This window comes from Equus asinus, chromosome 2, assembly GCF_041296235.1.
Source record: "Equus asinus isolate D_3611 breed Donkey chromosome 2, EquAss-T2T_v2, whole genome shotgun sequence".
Classification (NCBI taxonomy): domain Eukaryota; kingdom Metazoa; phylum Chordata; class Mammalia; order Perissodactyla; family Equidae; genus Equus; species Equus asinus.
The window spans coordinates 88,801,121-88,819,318 of record NC_091791.1 but is presented as its reverse complement, the minus strand read 5'-3'; the positions used below and the strand labels follow the sequence as shown (position 1 = coordinate 88,819,318).

Here is an 18,198-nt window from a genome sequence, read left to right as displayed (position 1 = left end):
TTTGACAGGAGCAGGGACTGGACGTGCCATGGTGGCCGAGTGATGGCAAAGAGATAACAGATGTGGGAGACAACAGAAAGGAGAGGAATCCTGTTTGTGCGAGGGAGGGAGTCTTTCAAAGGTGTTTAAGACACCTTATCTGTTGGACAGAAGGTAAAAGAAAGATGGGAAGAACCTGAGGCCAAGGCAGAATACTGGGTTCTAGTCCTATTGAACAATTTGATAGTGATTACATTAAGTCTTTAGATAAATCCAGGGGGAAGTGACATCTTTGCAATACTGAGTCTCCCAATTCACAAACGTGGTATATCTCTATGTTTTTAAGTCTTCTTTACTGTCTTTCAGTCAATTTCGTAATTTTTTCCATAGAGTCCTTTTCATAATTTGTTAAATTTATACCTGAATCTTCATATTTTTATACTATTTTTAAATACCTTTTAACTCATTTAGTATCTATTATCTGTTGCTGGCATATATAGAAATGTAATTAATTTTTGTGTATTCATTACTTTGCTAAATTTGCTTATTAGTTACAATAATTTATCTGTAGAATCTTGTGGATTATCTACATACATCATCTTATAGCTTCTGATTCATTTCCAATTCTTATACGTTTTATTTCTTATCCTGAAGTTAGGAAGTTTGACATAATATCGATTAGAAATGGAGGTAGGCTTCCTCATTTGGTTTCTAAATTCAAGGGAGAAAGTTTTCAACATTTTGCAGTTAAGGGTGATATTTGTTGTTTTGACTAGATACATCATAATACTTGAGGGAATTCTCTTCTATTCAGAATTACCTCAGAGTTTTTACTATGAATGGGTTTTGAAAAATCAAGCACTTTTACAGAATCCATTGAGATGATCATATGATTTTTTTCCTTTCATCCGTTACTGTAGTTAATTTTTTTTGATTTTCTAATGTAAAGCCAGCATTCCTGAGAATGCTCAACTTGGTCCTGATGAATTATCCTTTTTATATATTACTGGATTCTGTTTGCCAATATTTTAGAAATTCTGTGTTTATATTTATGTGAGGTTAGCTTATAATTTTCTTTATTAACCTTCTAAATTATAAAGGTTACACTAGCCTCATAAAATGAGTTAGCAATGTAATGTAAGAACTATTGGTTTCCTGAATTTTAGATAGAACTTGCTGATAAAGCTTTCTGGGTCTGCTAAAGGTTTATGGAAATATTATTTTTTGATTTATTCAATTTCTTTAGGTTTAAGATTATTTAGATTTCATCTTTCTTGAATTAATTTTGATGTTATATATTTTTAGGAATTTGTCTCTTTTACTTAATTTATTTTTAATAGCATTGCATCTGAAATTGTGTAACTTTCAAAAAAAAATTCTGACATTTATTATTCATCCTCCCAATCTTCCTCTATCTCTCTCTCTGTTTTTTCTTTCATTATTTAACTTTTGTTTCTATATTTATTCCTGTCCTTCTACTTCCCTTGGAATTATCTTGCTGTTCTTTTTCTAACATCTTGGGGAGGATGCTTAACTTGTTTGTTGCAATAATAAGTCTTCCAATCCATGAACATAGCATATCTTCCCCTGTATTTGTGGGAACTTCTTTAATGTCTCTCAACCAAGTTTTGTCACCTCCTCCTTTTGAATTTAAGGCATTTGAGGCTATAACATTTTTTCCTCTAAATACGGCTTTGATTTCGTCTCACAAGTGTTATGTGTTTATTTTTATTCTTATTCAGTTTATAATGTTTTCTTATTTCTGTTATGATTATCTGACTCAATAGATTATTTACAAATGTGTTTCTTAATTTCCAAATATAAGAAAATCTTCTAGTTGTCTTTCTGTTATTGATTTCTTATTTAATAGCAGTGTGTCAGAGAACATGCTCTGTATTACTTAGTCATTTGAAAGTTTTTAAGATTTGCTTTATGGATCATTTTTATAAATGTTTCTCTGCATATGAAAAGAATGTGACCTCTGCAGTAATGGCGAGCAGTGTTCCAAATATGGCCATTTGGTCAAGTTATTTATATTTTATATACTACTGGAATTTTTGGTGTTATTACTCTATGAATTGCTGAGGATAGTATTAAAATCTCCCACCAGAATTTTTTTTCTTTTCAACCTTTTTAAGATAAGTTTATCAATTATAAATGGTTTGTAGCTGTTTTTCTGTTTCAATTAAATTTGATAATTCTTGGTTATAACTGGAGCTTTTGTTTTCTTACATTTAAAAAAATATTGACATACACAGATATATTAAATCCACCACCTTAGTTTGTGCTTTCTATTCATCCAGCCTAGTTAACATTCCTTTTTCTATCCTTTTTGGCCTTAGTTTTTATTTGTTATTTTTTATCATTTTTTTAGTCTTGTAGTTTGAAAAGTATATACCCTTATATACCCTAGTTTTATTCTTTTCCTGGTTAACCTATGAATTGTGACATAAATACTGACGTTATCAAAGCATAAAACTAATCAATACCTTTGCCTTCCTTCCATTCAAAACAGGGACCTCAGAACACAAAGTCAGCAGTAGAAACAACAGACGAAGAAGAAGACACACAAAGCTGTTTTTTGTGGTGACTCAGAGGCAATCAGCTGCTTCAGATGAAGCTGAACACCTTCTTGCAAACCAGTGGCTGCCAGAAACTCATCGAAGTGGACGATGAATGCAAATTCCCGACCTTTTATGAGAAGTGTATGGCCGCAGAAGTTGGCGCTGGTGGTCTGAGTGAAGAGTGGAAGGCATATGGGGTCCAAACCAACAATGGGAATGACGAACAAGCTTTCCTCATGATGGATGGCCAGGTCTGCTTGCTCCTGAGCAGGGGATGCTCCTTCCTGTTACAGACCAAGGAAGACGGGAGAAAGCAAGCACAGGTCTGTGTGGGGTTGCATTGTGCATGTCAACCTGAGTATTCTCAACTTGGTTATTGTGAAAAAAAAGTTAGGGGCAGGGGGAGATTTCTGGATGGATTGATGCTGCCATGCCTGTGGCCTGAGGCCCAAAAGAGCTGGAAGAATCTGCAAACTTTCAATCTCCTAAATAAGATGATGCCCACCAGTGTGTTGTGAGAAAGCCCCTGAACAAAGAAGGTAAGAAACCCAGAACCAAAGCGCCCAAGATTCAGTGTCCTGTTACTCCACCTGTCCTGCAACACACATGTTAGCATATTGCCCTGAAGAAACAGCATACTCAGAAAAATAAAGAAGGGCACACAAAATATGCTAAACTTTAGGCCAAGAGAATGAAGGAGGCCAAAGAAAAATGCCAGGAGCAGATTGCCAAGAGATGGAGGCTGTCGTCTCTGAGAGCTTCCGCCTCTGAGTCTGAGTGCGGTCAAAAATAAGATTTTCTAAGAGTAATCAATAAATAAGATTAGATGTCAAAAGAGAGAGAGAGAGAGAGGGAGAGAGAGAGAGAAGGAGAGAGCATGCCTCATAAAGATTTCAGATATTGGAATTCTCAGGTATTGATTATAAAATTCTTTCTTTCTTTCTTTCTTTCTTTTTTTTTTGCTGAGGAAGATTGCCCTGAGCTAACATCTGTGCCACTCTTCCTGTATTTTTTTTTTGGTATGTGGGACACCTCCACAGCATGGCTGATGAGTGGAGTAGGTCTGTGCCTAGGATCCAAACCCCTGAACCCGGGCCGCCGAAGCAGAGCACATGGAACTTCAACCACTTGGCTACCAGGTCAGGGCCTAAAATGATCTTTTTATTTGATTTAAGTAAATTAAAGACAACTTAAAAGTATCTACAGGGAACAGTAAACTATTTAAATTTCTTCGTAAATTTGAAAAAGAAACAAACAAAAGGTCTAAAAATTTTAATAATGCAATAATTGAGCACATATGCTGGAGTTCGAATGTGAACAGTGTCCCTAACACAGCTGTGTAACGTGGTTACCCTAATGGAGCCTGGTACGAGGCCCATGACTTCATCCACCTCCAAAGGAAGCTTTCCACTCTGCACCCTGTCGCTTGCCCTGTAGTTGGGGTGAGGGACAATCGTCCGTATGGACTGCATCATTGGGCTCCCTGGCCTTCTGCTTGTGGCTGTGTTTGGCCAATGGCAGGCAATGAGCAACGGCAGGAGACAGAAGGATGGGAGGTCAGGGTATTTACTCCCTCCCTGCCTATTTGTTGAGGGCTATGTCCTTCCAACACTGACCACAGGTCCTGACGCCCCACCCTGCTGTGAGGGCAGAATGAGCCAAGTATTTGAATCCATGCCCGCTGGTGTGGTACCATCTTCTCTAAGTACATGCGTGTGTATGTGCCCTCACAAGGGGATCCCAACGAGACGGTCCACATTTCTACATGGGCACTCCCCTGCTTGATAGATCTTGCTTGATTGCTTGGTGATAGACGAACCTCATGCCAAGGCCCTACCTTTGAGAAGACGATATTTGTGACATCCCTGTTATTACTGCTGACTCCAAGGGAAGTCTTGCTCTCTGCTCTGCATATGCTGACAGTTACCAACCACACTTTGGCTTTCCAAGGAAATAGAACGCGGCAAGGGGCATGGGGAGGGGTGCACTGGGGTCTGGGTTTGAGACCTTACCCAGTCTTCACCCCTGGAAATGAATTTCTCCTCTCTTTCCCCTGGATTTTTTATCCCTCAAGCACCACTTGGAGTGTGGACTGCCTTGGGTTCGGGAAGGAATGCTCACTTTCTCCCCTGTGTAGTTGTCCTTCACATAGGAGGACCACACCTTGTAGAGTTATGGCACTTCCTTCTGCCTTTTCCCAAGTATTGAAACCCTACTCTCCTCTGCCCTCATTCTCAGTCCCACAACAAGCCCCCAGCTGGCCAGGCTGATGCAGCTGTGTCAGCTCTCAGCTGAGAATCAATCCTGCTGGGTTTTGGCAATAGGGGCAATGCAACTTACCCTCAAAAGCAATGCTGTCTTTGTCTGGAAATCTGCTTCAGGAACAGGATAGAGAGACTGTTGGAGGTAGAGATGGAGGTGGAGATGGAGATGGAGGTGGAAATGGAGATGGAGGTAGAGATGGAGGTGGAGATGAAGATGGAGGTGGAGATGGAGGTGGAGGTGGAGATGGAGGTGGAGGTAGAGAGAGAGATGGAGATGAAGCTGGAGGTGGAGATGGAGATGGAGGTAGAGATGGAAATGGAAGTAGAGATGGAGGTGGAGATGAAGATGGAGGTGGAGATGGAGATGGAGGTAGAGATGGAGGTGGAGGTGGAGAAGGAGGTGGAGGTAGAGATGGAGGTGGAGATGAAGATGGAGGTGGAGATGGAGATGGAGGTAGAGATGGAGGTGGAGGTGGAGATGGAGATGGAGGTAGAGATGGTGGTGGAGGTAGAGATGGAGATGGAGGTAGAGATGGAGATGGAGGTGGAGGTAGACATGGAGGTGGAGATGAGATGGAGAAGGATCCTCCCTAAAGCTACTAAGGGCGAGGAACCAGTAATGAGGAGCTGTCTTCTTTCACCACAGGGCCTGGAAAAGTGTTCTGTAGTACAGGAGTTGTAAATGGAAAATTCCACTGGGCTGGAAAGAATTGTAGGCAAAGGAATTGTAAATGGGGCAGAGCATCCATGCTGAGATGTCTGGTGGAAAGTCTTCTTCCTAAATACACATTTATTTAAAACAACAATAAGGATTTTATTTATTGCTTACAGGACTTCAACAACTTATTCTTTACCTCTCATTCAATTCCCTGCATCTTTTCCTCCAGAGGATAAATAATGAATATCTTCAATATCTGGGTGTGGATGGAAAGAGGACAATTTAGCCGAGGTATCTCTAAGCTGTGGGAGGGTGGGGGCAGAATATTAGAATAAAAAGCCAGTAACGAAAGGAAAGATTAAGAGAGAACTTGAAACACAAAAGCTAGTGGGGGGCAGGTTGTCCTGTACCGTTTGCTCTGAGACTTTAAAGAACAGACAATATGCTGAATTTCTTAGGACACTGCTCTCCATCTGGGCTGCACACCAAAATCACCTGAGGAGTTTTTAAAACACTACAGAAGCCTGGCTCCACCCCAGCCCTCTGAAGAAGGATTACCAGAAGTGGAGCCCAGGTACGGATAGTTCTGAAAGCTCCCCAGGTGATTCGGATAAGCAGGTGGCCTTGCGAACTAGTGTCTTCGGGCAGTGGTTCTCAAACTTGAGTGAGCATCAGAAATACTTGGAGGGCGTATTAAAACACAGATTGTCGGGCCCTTCCCTCAGGGCTTTTAATTCAGCAGGTCTGAAGTGATTTTGAGAATTTGCATTTCCCATCAGTTCCCAGGTGATGCTGATGTTGCTGTTCTGGGGACCACAATTTGAGAACCATCATTTTAGAAGAATAAATGCTGACCATTTTTTTCATGAAAACATGTGTGTGTACTCAATCTAAAGGCTTGAATAGCTGGGTTGTCTCTCTTGCATGTACCCAGAAGCCATGTGTACACAAGGGAGCGGAGGAAAAGAGGAAACCCAAGAGAAGAGGCGGGTACTACTTATAAGTTCAAATTAGAGTACCACCCACTTGTCTCTCCACTTTGTTGTGTTCAAGTCGTGACTGAGCAACTCTGCTCATTTTTGGTCCCGTCCTATCCCCGAGAAAATAAGCCACAGTTCTTGCAGTTGGAGACATCAATTTGCAATATGAACACTCATCTCTCCTTTACTCGTCCTACCAGAGCCTGAGCCGCCCCCTCTGCAGCCAGCAGGCTCTCCTTTGACAGAGCTTCAAAGAGCATCCTAGAGTCAGGGGGTGACTGACGGAGGTGCTGAACCTCTTCCCCCTGTGGAGGGGGCCGTTGACTTGACTAAGGGCATGGTTGGGAAACCAAACTGGGGGGCTGGAAAGCAAAGCTAAAGGAGAAGGGCTGTGGAGATGGGGTCACGAGTGAGGGGGTGTCCCTAGAGATGTCCTTCTGCAGGCCTTAGTCAATAAGCCCCCTCCCCCCAACTCCTCACACCTGCAGCGAGGTCAGGGGACTAGGAAGTGACATCAAGGCTCAACTTTCAGTTTCGGTGCCCTTGAATAGCTTGGTGAGGTTCACCCGACACCTTAGCCAAAGGCCCAACTCCATCACAATCCAGCATGTGTGTGTGGGCCAGGGAGAATGACAAAGAAAGAGGTTGTCTGGACAGGCTGCAACTTCTTTCTGACCATTTCTCAGGGCTCCCACGGAGGCTGGATTTAAGGGGCCTGCAGCCTCCCCTTCCTTCCTTCTCCCATCCCAGTCCCAGAGAGACCCAAGGACCCGCTGTCTCCAAGACAACTCCCCTGGGACAAGAGGCAATAAACCTGAGTTCCTTCGCTCTTTGTCTTTTTCTGAGTCAGCCCCCAATAGGTTCACAAGGAACCATAATAGATTAACAAGGAAAAATGCATTGAGAAGAAGGAGGCCCAGAGCCACATCTGGGTTACAAAAAGCATTTTGAATTTGCAGAATATCAGAGATGACTACATTCAATACAAGTAATGAAGTCACACATGCTCACATATACAACACGCAGGGCGTCCTTTCTAGGTAGAGATAATTGGAAGCTGACAGTGGCAGGCTGTGCTAATAAATCACAAGTTTTCCCTGTGGAATGAAAGAGAGACTGTTAAAGTATTAAAGAGAATAGGGCACAAAACTCTGGAGCTCTGTTCCGGCAACATCCTTCACTTGACAACTACTCTGATTATATTGTCTTTTGTTACCTCTAGGTCTTTAATTTGTCTGGTGAGGAGTAGGGGGTACCTGCCAGTGCTTCCACCTGTGTGTCCAATGAACCCTCCCCTCACCCCGCTCTCTTAGAAAACTTACACTCATGTTTATTCCCTTGATTCCACCTCTTCCTCTCAACGGTCTTCCTACCATATGTAAATCATTCTGGTGCCCTTCTTCACTGCCTGACCCATCGTTATCCACCACCTCCATTTTCTCATCTCCTATTCATTCCTCAGCCCACTGTAATCCACTTTTGGCTTTAACTATTCCAAGATTTCAAGCCTCTTCTTATATTTGATATTATTGATCACTCCTTTCTTCTCGAATCCCTCTTTCCTTCTACCTCCCTGGCGTGTCATTTTCAGGCTCATCCTCTTCATGGCCATTCATTGCTGAAGTTCCTCAAGGCTGGTTCCCGGCCCTCTTCTCTTCTCACTCACTACCCTCTCTCTCTCAGGCCTAGGCTCATCTGTACCCAAGACTTCAAGTCATCATTATCTGTCAATGATTCACCTCTTAACTCCCTGAGCCCAGCTCTGTATATCCAAATGCCAACTTGGCATCTCTTTTGGGCAGATCAAAAGCCTTCAAACTACCAGCTCTCATAATCTTTCCACTCAAGCTTTGTCCTCTTCCAAGATTCTCATTTCGGTGAACCAACACCAACATCTATCCTTGGCCACAAGCCAGAAACCTATGAGTTTTCCTTGATATCTCCCTTTCCTCCACTGCCCACATAATCCATCATCAACTTCTGTGCTTTGGATCTCCTAAAGGGTCCTCAGATCTTTCCCCTTACTGTTTTCATGACCATCACCATAGATCAAGCCTCCGCCGTCTGCTATCTAGACTATTCCTAGACCATTCTAGATGTAGGAATAGTCTACTTGGCCTCCTTCCAATAAGGAATCTTCAAGATGCCATTCTGACCATGCCCCCCACCTTTGCTGAAACACGTCAGGGGCTTCCCATTGCCCTTAGGATAAAGACAAGATTTTCAACATGGGTAGTATGACTGCACTAGGTTTGGTCCCTTTCCAGTCTTCCCAACCTCATCTCATAGCTCCTTCTTCCTTGTTCTTCCAGTGGCACTGGCTTTTCCTCAGTTTGTCCAACTCTGCCTGCTCCCTCTCACTCCAGGACCCTTACATTCTGAGTTGCTTCTGTCCAAAATACTTTTAAATCTATTCTCAGTTCAAGAGGCAGTTCCTCAAGGAAGCCTTTCCTGGCTTTACTAATTCTATCAATTGGTTTCATAATACTGTGTGGCCACATCAACCTGTATTATAATGCGGTGATCATTTTGCATTTGTTTACTGTTACTATTTCCATATTACAGTGATTAAGTCTGTAAGCTCCATTGTACTATTGCCAGTGCTAGCACAGTGCCTGGCACAGAATGGGCATGCAATAAATATTTATTAGAGAAATGAAGGAAGGAAATAAAGAAGCCTGTGAGGGAGGGAGGGAACCAGGAGAGAATGAAGGAATGAATGAATACTCACACTTATGTTCCATTTCAGAACCACCGGAAACAGGCCAACCCACGCTGTTCCCAACATGACATGGGAAGATAGCCTACCTGAATTCACTCATTTATTCAACAAATATTTATGCATTCATTATTAAAGTAATGTATTTTTTTCTGATATGAACATAACTGTTCCATTTGGAAACAACAGAAAAATACCCAAAGTATAAAAGAGAACCAGTTCACCCTTCATTCCACAGTCTAATGATGAACTACCGTTAAAATAATTTGGCATATTTCTTTCCAGGTTTTTTCTATGTATATATAGTATATAAGTAGGATCATTCTCTATATATAGACTTCTTTTTCTTAATAACGTATTATGAATATTTTCCCGTGTCGTTAAGAATTCCTTCAACATATGGCATTTAAATTGCTAAAAAGTATTCCATCGCAAAGACGTATTTAACTTAGACACCCTTCCACCCATTGTTGGATATTTAAGGACTTGTCAATTCCATAACATTCACGCTTTGTGGGGTCCAGAAATAAACAGCATAATACCTGGAATCTGGTAGGGGGTGGATTTTGGGAAAACAAGAGGCAGCTTTTTCCAGGTGGCCTAAGAGAACATTTGTTTGTTGTGGGTTGCTGGGCCCACGGCAGGTGTCCTCGGAATGGAACGTATTGTCGGTCAGGGTATTGAGTTCTTCGTCTGTGAGGCGTGTCCCCGGGCCGGGACGCCTGGTCCCCGGGCGAGTTGGGTCTAAGCGCAGATCTCCTTCCACCTCCGCGTCGAGGAGCCCCCCGACTTTTGGCTAGTACTAGCGGACCGCTCCGGGCCAGACGCCGGGCGCTCACGCCACGCGCCGCCACGTGCCAGGGCCAGGGCCAGGGCCAGGGCCCCGCCCCCTCCGGCTCCCGGCCACGCCCCTCGCACGCCGCCCTCTGCGCTCGCGCCGCAGGTCCGCCTCCAGGCGACCTCCGCCAGTCCTCCGGGTCCATAAGTAGCCCCGCCCCCGGACGGCGGGCCCCGCCCCCGCAATCCGGGCCCCGGGGCTGCCCCGCCCCTCGGGCCGCCGGCGAGGCGTGGGGGCGGGGCCCTGCGCGATGACGTGAGCGGGCGTGCGCCGTGACGGCCCGCGTCCCTGTTACTCAGCGGAGCGGCCGAGGCCGGACGACGCGGCCCGGATCGCGGAGCCGCCGGCGACGCTGGGTAACGGCCGCGGCGACCGCCCGGACGGCGCCGGTCCCCGCCGGCGGGCTCTCCCGTCGCCGTTCGCCGCGCGGCCGGGTGAGTGCGGCGGTCGCCGCGGGGCGGGCGGCCGGCGCGCCGCCGTGTTTATGTTATTGTGCCGCCGCCGCCGCCGCCGCCTCAGCCGTGCCCCCTCCCGTGGGGGCGGGGGCGCGGAAACAATAGCGGCCCGGGCGGCGGGGTCGCGGGGCTGCGGGCGGCCGGGCCCCCTGCTCGCCTGGGTCCCGCGTCCGGGTCGGCGGGGAGCGCGGCGGGGGGCGAGTTGGGAGGCGCTTCGGCGGAGGTCGCGCGGGGCCCGGGCCGCCCGCCGCGCCCTGCTGCCTCCCCGGCGGTGCACCCGCGGCGAGCGCCCGGGCCCGTCCCGCGCCTGCGGGGGCCGCCTTTTCTCTCTCGCCGGCTTCTTTGTGCTGACGTTCTGGGCGAGCGCGGCGGCGGCGCCAGCACCGGGGCTGGGGCGGCCTGCGGCTCCGGGCTGCGACCGACCGCCGGGCCCGGGGCTCGGGTGACGGGGGCCGTCGGGCTCGGCGCGAGCGTGGGGGTCCGCGGGCGCGTCTCTGGAGGGTCCTTAGGCGGTGACCTTTGGACTCTCTCCCCGCACCCTCCCATCTCTTTGTCTTGCACTTGTGTTCCTAGTCCTTGGGTGGTAGAACCGAGTCCATTTTAAAGTACTGCGATGAGCACTTTTTGTTTTGATTTCTGGAAGTTCCCCATCAGACGTTTGCTGTGGACTTGATAACATGTTGCCTGCGTGGTATCGGACAGTGTTGGGTGGTTACTATTTTTACCTCCGAAATTCAGTAATCGTTACAGTAGCGTTCTGGTGTGTCAGTCCATTGTGTTTTGAGATAAGCGTCCGCAAGTACCTCCTCTGCAGTTAGGGCATCTGTTTATTTCATTCATTTGTTCATTCATTCATTCGTTCAGCAGCTGTTCCGTGCGTGTTGTACTCAGATGGAGAGTTGGAACGTAAAGAGGAATATCCTTTAATGGAAGAGGATGCTTTGAGTGAAATATGGTAGATATGTCTTTAAATGAGAAGATTATATAAGTGATGTGTGTTAAAGGAGGTGTAGGTATTCTCTGGGTCATTTTAATGTTTTTTAGCGGTACATCTGGAACTTAGAGTGTAATGTTAGGTTAGGAAGTAGACTTAGAATTGGTCTAAATGTACAACAGCTTTTATTTGTTTCCACCTTTAGTTTTTCGGTCTTACGGCCTTATAGTCCTTTGTAGTGTTTACCTCCTCTTCGCCTGCGGTGGGTTAAGCCCAGGAGGTCAGATGCTGGAAGGGACGTGTTTAGTGCTGGGCCTGACAAAAGCAAGCGGTCAAAATGGGACTTCCTTGAGGCCAGACCTGTGTTGCATCTGCGTCTCTGGCACCTAGCCTGGGATATGGCAGGTGTTCAGTAAAAGTCAGATTGATGAAAAGCTCTTTACAATTGATAGTATTTAAAATCAAGCCTTAAAAAAAAGTTTAATGTTCTCTGTAAAGTTTCGAAAGCCTCATGCAAACTGTCACTTCCAGATGGCTAAATGATCAGTTCATATGTATTATCTGTCACAACAGTAGGAGCTTTTGAATCACTTCAGTATCAGTTTTTTTTTTTTAAATCACTTCTATGCTTATCACTATCCTAAAATAAAACCTTGCCTAAAATGTCTTTTTAATGTATGTGTGTATCTGTGTGCGATGTATGTATATCATATGTATACATATATGTATTGCACACAGACACAGAATGATAATTCATTAGGGGTCTAAAATGATTGCATTTATCCTTTTGTGAATATTAATTGAAAAGTTTCTGACGACTCCTTCATTTTAAGTGGAAAGGCTAGAACAAAGAAAACAAGTTGCATAAAAGTTAGTGCGGCCGGCCGATGGCGTAGTGGTTAAGGTCGTTCATTCCACTTCCGCAGCCCTTCACACCGCTCCTCAAACCATGCTGTGGCGGCGTCCCACACACATAATAGAGGAAGATTGGCACAGATGTTAGCTCAGCAAACAGTCTTCCTCAAAAAAAAAAAGTTTGGGGCCAGCCCCGTGGCCGAGCGTAAAGTTCATGTGCTCCCCTTCAGCAGCCCAGGGTTTTACGGGTTCGAATCCTGGGCACCTTCATGGCACCACGCATCAGGCCATGTTGAGGTGGTGTCCCACATGCCACAACTAGAAGGACCCACAACTAAAAGTATACAGCTATCTACTGAGGGGGATTTGGGGAGAAAAAAGGAAAAAGAGATTGGCAAGTTGTTAGCTCAGGTGCCAATCTTTAAAAAAAAAAAAGTTTTATTGGAAATGTTTGATTTCTAATAACATTTTAGAAATGTTTGGAAATGTTTAATTTTAAATCTTCATTGTACTAATACTACTGATGAAGCATATGGGCCTAAAACTCAAAATAATATTGATTTATCCAAGTTACATCTCTTTTCCACTCACTGCTTGACGAATTTTGGCTTTTGTTTTAGATGTGAAAGGCTTTGAGGTGAGCTCAGTATTATCTGACCTAGAGTACAAATAAATAAAAGCGTGATATTTTATTGAAATGAGGGATGAAAATCTTGAGATACCAAACTTTTATTGCTTTACCCAGTTAATTAAGGTCTGTCAGATTCTAGGAAGGGTTCCTGACACAAAAAATCCTTGGATCGTAGCTCACTGTCAGGCTACCTGTCAAACCAGAGTTTTTTTGTTTTGTTTTCTAGATTATGTTGGTTTTTAAAAATAACAGCTTTATCGAGATGTAATTGATATACCATAAAATTTACCGTTAGATGTGCATCAGTGGGTTTTTAATTTATTCACAAATTTGTGCATTGATCAGCACTGTCTAATTCCAGAACATTTTCATCAGCCCAAGAAGATGCCCCATACCCATTAGCAGTCACTCCACATTCCACTCTAAATTATGTTTAAAGGAAGAGAGAGCACTGAGTCTGTTAGTAAGAACTATATTATTCCATTAATGAGTTTGAAAAGGGCTCCCTTTAAGTGTCCTGGAGAATAGGAAACTGTCCCCTTCATACTACTTCAGATCCTAGGAGAAAGGTCACTTGGAAAGGAAATTAGCTTAAGAATAAATCTACCAAAATTCATGAGGTTAGACTCTTAACTATTTGCTCAATGCTTAATATTATGGAAATGACCTTGGGAAGATATTCACTGCTCAGTGAAACAACTTGAAGTAATTTGTTGTTAAGTGACTAGACACACCTATCCTGGTGGTTCTTAAGAGGTGGTTGAATAGAAGCCTGACTTTTGTTAGTCTGCTTTGCCAGTGAGTTGTTTGACACATTTGAGTCATCTAGATAGTTGAGATGCTTTGTTGCACGTGTAGAAGTATAAAATGTCTGACACTGAGATGCCAGCTCTCTCGAAGTCTCTGGTCAAGTAGTAGCTTTTCTGATTCATGTAGTGCAAGGAAGTCATTGTAACCACATAACTTTAGATATGAGTCGTTTGCCTATTTCAGTGAGCTGTGATGCTTACTGTCTTAGTCATGAGCTCTTTACATGAACATTTAGAAGCTTTGCCTTCTTACTCTAATGCAGATTAACTTGAACTTTGATTTCAGAAATGAGTTTTGAGTCAGCAGACTTCACTACCTGGAAGGTGACAGAAATATTGAAATAAGAGCTGTCATATCCTTTGGGGCTGCAGGTGGAACTAGACTGTCCAGCAGTCAGACCTAGGTTCACTTCTCACTTCTGTCATCTGGGCTTTGTCATCAGCAAGCTCTAGAGCCTTGGACCAGTTGCTTAACCGTTTTGGATTTAGAACTGTAAACTGAGGCTGTTGGAACCCTTTTTATAGAAAGCTTGTTCCCCAGGCAGGTGCTTCTTCAGAAAACTTAGTGGGACAAAAAGAGTCCTTCTTGGGTGATAATCAGAATCCTCTGTCAAGAACAGCAATGAAAGTTAGACTTGTAATTTTCAGAAGCAGAGAAAATTGTTGGGAGTCAAATATTTTCTGTAATACCCATACTTATAAAACAAAAAGCTTCACGTAAGCTAGGAGTTCTCTGAATGGTAGATTTTATTTATTCCCCAGCACTGTGATTACTAAGGAGGTTCTGTGCTCTCAGAGACAGTGGAAGATGTGAAAATGAAGTTTGTTAGCTTCAAGAAGCTTATGATCGGGGATGGGATATCTAAACTGTAATTTACGTTCTTCTGAAAGATTTATGAGAGGGCTTCCCCCAAAGAAGCAAAAGCCCATCCCAGATCTCTGGGCAGGCCAAATTTCATTGAAATCCAGTTTTTAAAGTTACATGTGAGAGTGTATGTGTATAATGCCTTTTAGAAAACTTATTAGCTGCCATTCTTTTTCAAGGTGATAGGTTATATCACAAATACACGTTTGTGTCTCCTGTTACCCAGTAGTAGTACATCAGGTTTGATTAAAATCTGCCGACTCTTTAGAAAGTTAAGGAGCCCAAACTTACTAGTGGTTGCTAGCATGGGCTTTAGGGTCAACCCTGAGTTCTAATCCATGCTCCAAATCTGACTATATGGCATGGGCTAGTTCAGGTTATGTAACAGCTTTGGGCCTGTTTTATTATCTGTCAAATGAGAATAATCTCATAATAGCACATAACCTCCTAGGGCTGTGAGGTTTAAGTAATATACAGCATATAAAGTGCCTGGCGCTCTAGTACAGTGCCTGGGACACCGGATGTAAATATTCAGGAAATTTTAGCTATTGTTGTCACTTATTATTTTTAACTTGGAGCAAATGCAAAACACCAAGTTAATTTAAAACCAATTTGATATACAGTGTACATTCAAATTCTCCAAAATACGCCTGTTGTTTCCCTCTGCATCTCTGGGGGGTTTATTTAAAATTCGATTGTCTCATCTAAAGTTGATTGACTGAAATGATTTAACATTTGGACTAGTAATCTCCTCTGCCTTAAAATTTGGAAATATTCCAGAAGCAAATGTTAAAGGGAAGTCATTTTCCACATTCTCTGATACAAAGTTGTTTTACCACGGTCACGTTTCCCACTGTAGAGAATTGCCTAAGCTTTTATTTTGACAGATATCTAAAAGAGTAGGAATTCAGTAGCTGGGAATAGCTTTATCATATACCCATAATTGAAGAAAATGGAATGCTGTCAAATCTTTAATGTTATTGAGATCTTTGACTCTATGTGATGATGGCAAATTTGTCAGAGACCGGGTAACCACAATGTTCATTAAACATTTTTAACGGTCTCTAGCAAAATGAGGGAGGTTATTTAATATTAGTAGCATCTGGAAATACTGTCTTTTCTAAGTTTTCTATGTAGTGTTTCTGTGGTTATATTGGTACGTCAAATTTCTTCCTCCTTCTTGAAGACAGCAACTCTGAGATGACGCTGGTTTTGCATAGGTTTGCATTTCTTGAGAAGCCGCTCTGTTCCAGTCCAGGTATTAAGTGATGTGGGAGCCACAGGAAGTAGAAATCAGTCTCTTCTTTCAGTGAATAGAAGGCAAACCATAGTCACCTCGAATCCATTTTGGAACACAAGAGGGTATCAAAATAAGTATAAGGAAAATATGAAAAGCAGATAGTAAAAAAGATGCTACTCAAATGGTAACCAGAATCCTCAAACTCTTCTGTATTGAGCTGTGAAGACTTAAGGCTAGATCTGTGCTAGGAGCACTTTCTTAAGTCTTTTCTAATACTGAGAAGTGTGGGCTTCACTGCTTCCTGTTGGAGAGAGGCCCCGGCCCCAGCGTGTTTCTGGGGATACCAGAAGAAAGCAGCCACGTATACCTGCTATGCTTGGCACGAGGCATGGCAAACATCGCGAAGTTGCTGTTTCCTAAAAGCTGTCAAGGGCAGTGGATATACTCTGTTCCCTGACTTGCTTCTGAGAGGGTGAAGCTCTGACTGTCAGATGCCATTTGAGTCAACTAAAAGTGAGATAAAGGAAAGCCACCGCTGTATGGATTCCCCTGTGACTTAAGAAAAGGTCACTTTTCAGTCAAAACAAAACCAAAACATCTGGCTTTGTCTGTTACTATTGAGAATTAAAAAGTTTTAGTAATTTTATTTACATTTTGTTTATATTTTGACTAAGTACTGTATTCACTTTGATTCAAAATTCCAAAGATAGAAAAAGATGTACAGTAGAAAGTCTCCTTTTCACTTGGTGCCCCCACCTAGTTCCTCTACATTGGAAATAGTGTTAGTTTCCTTTGAATCCTTCCAAAGATAGTTTACGTATGTGCAAGTAAATACAGACTTATAATTCCTTGTCCAGACCCCTTGATCCAGATGTATTTCAGAATCAAGGCTTGATTTTTTTGTGGGAGAGTGTAGAAAGGCAATACAGTACATCTGCTGTATTATCCCAAATCCCTAGCAGGAGGTGTGGTAGCATCCCATAATCAAACATTAATATTTCTGTATCAAAGGCCTAAATAGTACAGTAAGAATAAACACAAATTATAGAAAGCCTTATGGAAATTTTTGTCAGATTTTGACATCAGATAGGTTTGTGCTAAACTTATAAAAGCTTTTTATTTTTCAGAGCTTTATGGATTTCAGAATTGCCAATGAGGGATTGTGTGTTTTGCGTATATAATGTGTGTCCTCTGCCCTACCCCCTTTTTTATTTAAGTTATTGCATACTGTGCACATTACCCTTTACCTTTTGGTTCAACTTCACACTGTAGTTTGGAGATGATTTCCTATTAGTCATGTCAGTACAGAAATAGCATACGTTTTTTTTCTTTTTACCACCTTCCTGGTATACCATTTGTCTTAGTCAACTTGGCCTGCTGTAACAAAATACCATAGACTGGGCGGCTTTACCAACATTTATTTCTCTCAGTTCTAGAGGCTGGGAAGCGCATGACTAAGGTGCTGAGAGATTTGGTCCTCCTCTCCCTCCCTTGCAGACGTCTCTGTGTCCTCAGTGGAAAGAGAGAGGGCTCTGCTCTCTCTTCCTCTTTGTCCCATCGTGCGGGCCCCATCCTCATTACCTCTTGTAAACCTAATTACTTCCCACAGTCCTAACTCCAAATACCAGGGGTTAGGGTTTCAGCATATGAATTTTGGGGGGACACAGAAATTCAGTCCATCATTATAACAGATGTAACATTCATTAAGCCCCTTTTTGATGTACATTTAGGTTGTTTTCAGTCTTTTGCTATCAAAAGCCATGGTGCAATGTATTACCTTGTACATACATTGTTTCATACTTGTATAGAAGTGTATAGGGTACATTCCCAGAAGTGGAATTGCTAGGTCAGAGTCTCTGTGCATTTATTTTTAATAAGGTATTGCCAAAGTGCCATATGTAGAGGTTGTTCCAACTTGCACTCTATCAGCACTGTGTGAGGATACCTGCTTCTGTCCTCAGCACCATCAGGAGTGAGATTAAACATCTTTCATCTTTGAAGGACTGTTTCTACTTTTTTTATTCTGAACTCTTCATATCCTTGCTTGGTTTTCTATGGCTTTGTTACTCATTTTCTTAGATTTGTAGGATTTATTTTTATATTATGGAAAAAAGCTCTGCTGTTTTTTGGAAATATTTTCCCCAATTTGCTGTTTGCCCTTTATGTTTGTTCATAGTGGTTTTGTCATGCTGAGTTTGTTTTCAGTAGTTAAGCTTACCAATTTTTCCTGACTTCTAAGTTGTATGTCACAGTTAGGAAGTCTTTCACTAATTCAAGATTATACCAGAATTCTCAAATGTTGTTTCACTAATACTTTGATGCCTTCTTTGTTCTTCTCTCTCTCTGTGTTTTTAATTCTTTTACTTGTTTAGAACTTATTTACCCATTTCTGAGATAAGGTATGATG

At 43.0% G+C, this 18,198-nt stretch overlaps 1 protein-coding gene and 1 pseudogene across 22 annotated transcripts in view; both read left to right on the top strand.

Annotated features, from left to right (window-relative positions):
- Positions 1-2,593: 2,593 nt before the first annotated feature.
- On the top strand, positions 2,594-3,336 carry LOC106831400 (small ribosomal subunit protein eS6-like; annotated as a pseudogene).
- A 6,890-nt stretch (positions 3,337-10,226) lies between these two features.
- The window catches only part of MAPK8 (mitogen-activated protein kinase 8), a 100,077-nt gene continuing 92,105 nt past the window's right edge, over positions 10,227-18,198 (top strand). For 8 of the 22 annotated variants that reach the window (XM_070493462.1, XM_070493495.1, XM_044759563.2 and 5 more), the window contains exon 1: positions 10,240-10,436. The gene's annotated coding sequence lies outside the window, so the exon portion shown is untranslated. Of the gene's footprint in view, positions 10,437-18,198 lie in introns of all 22 variants that reach the window. The other 14 variants (XM_070493470.1, XM_070493409.1, XM_070493429.1 and 11 more) reach the window with 4 other exon arrangements.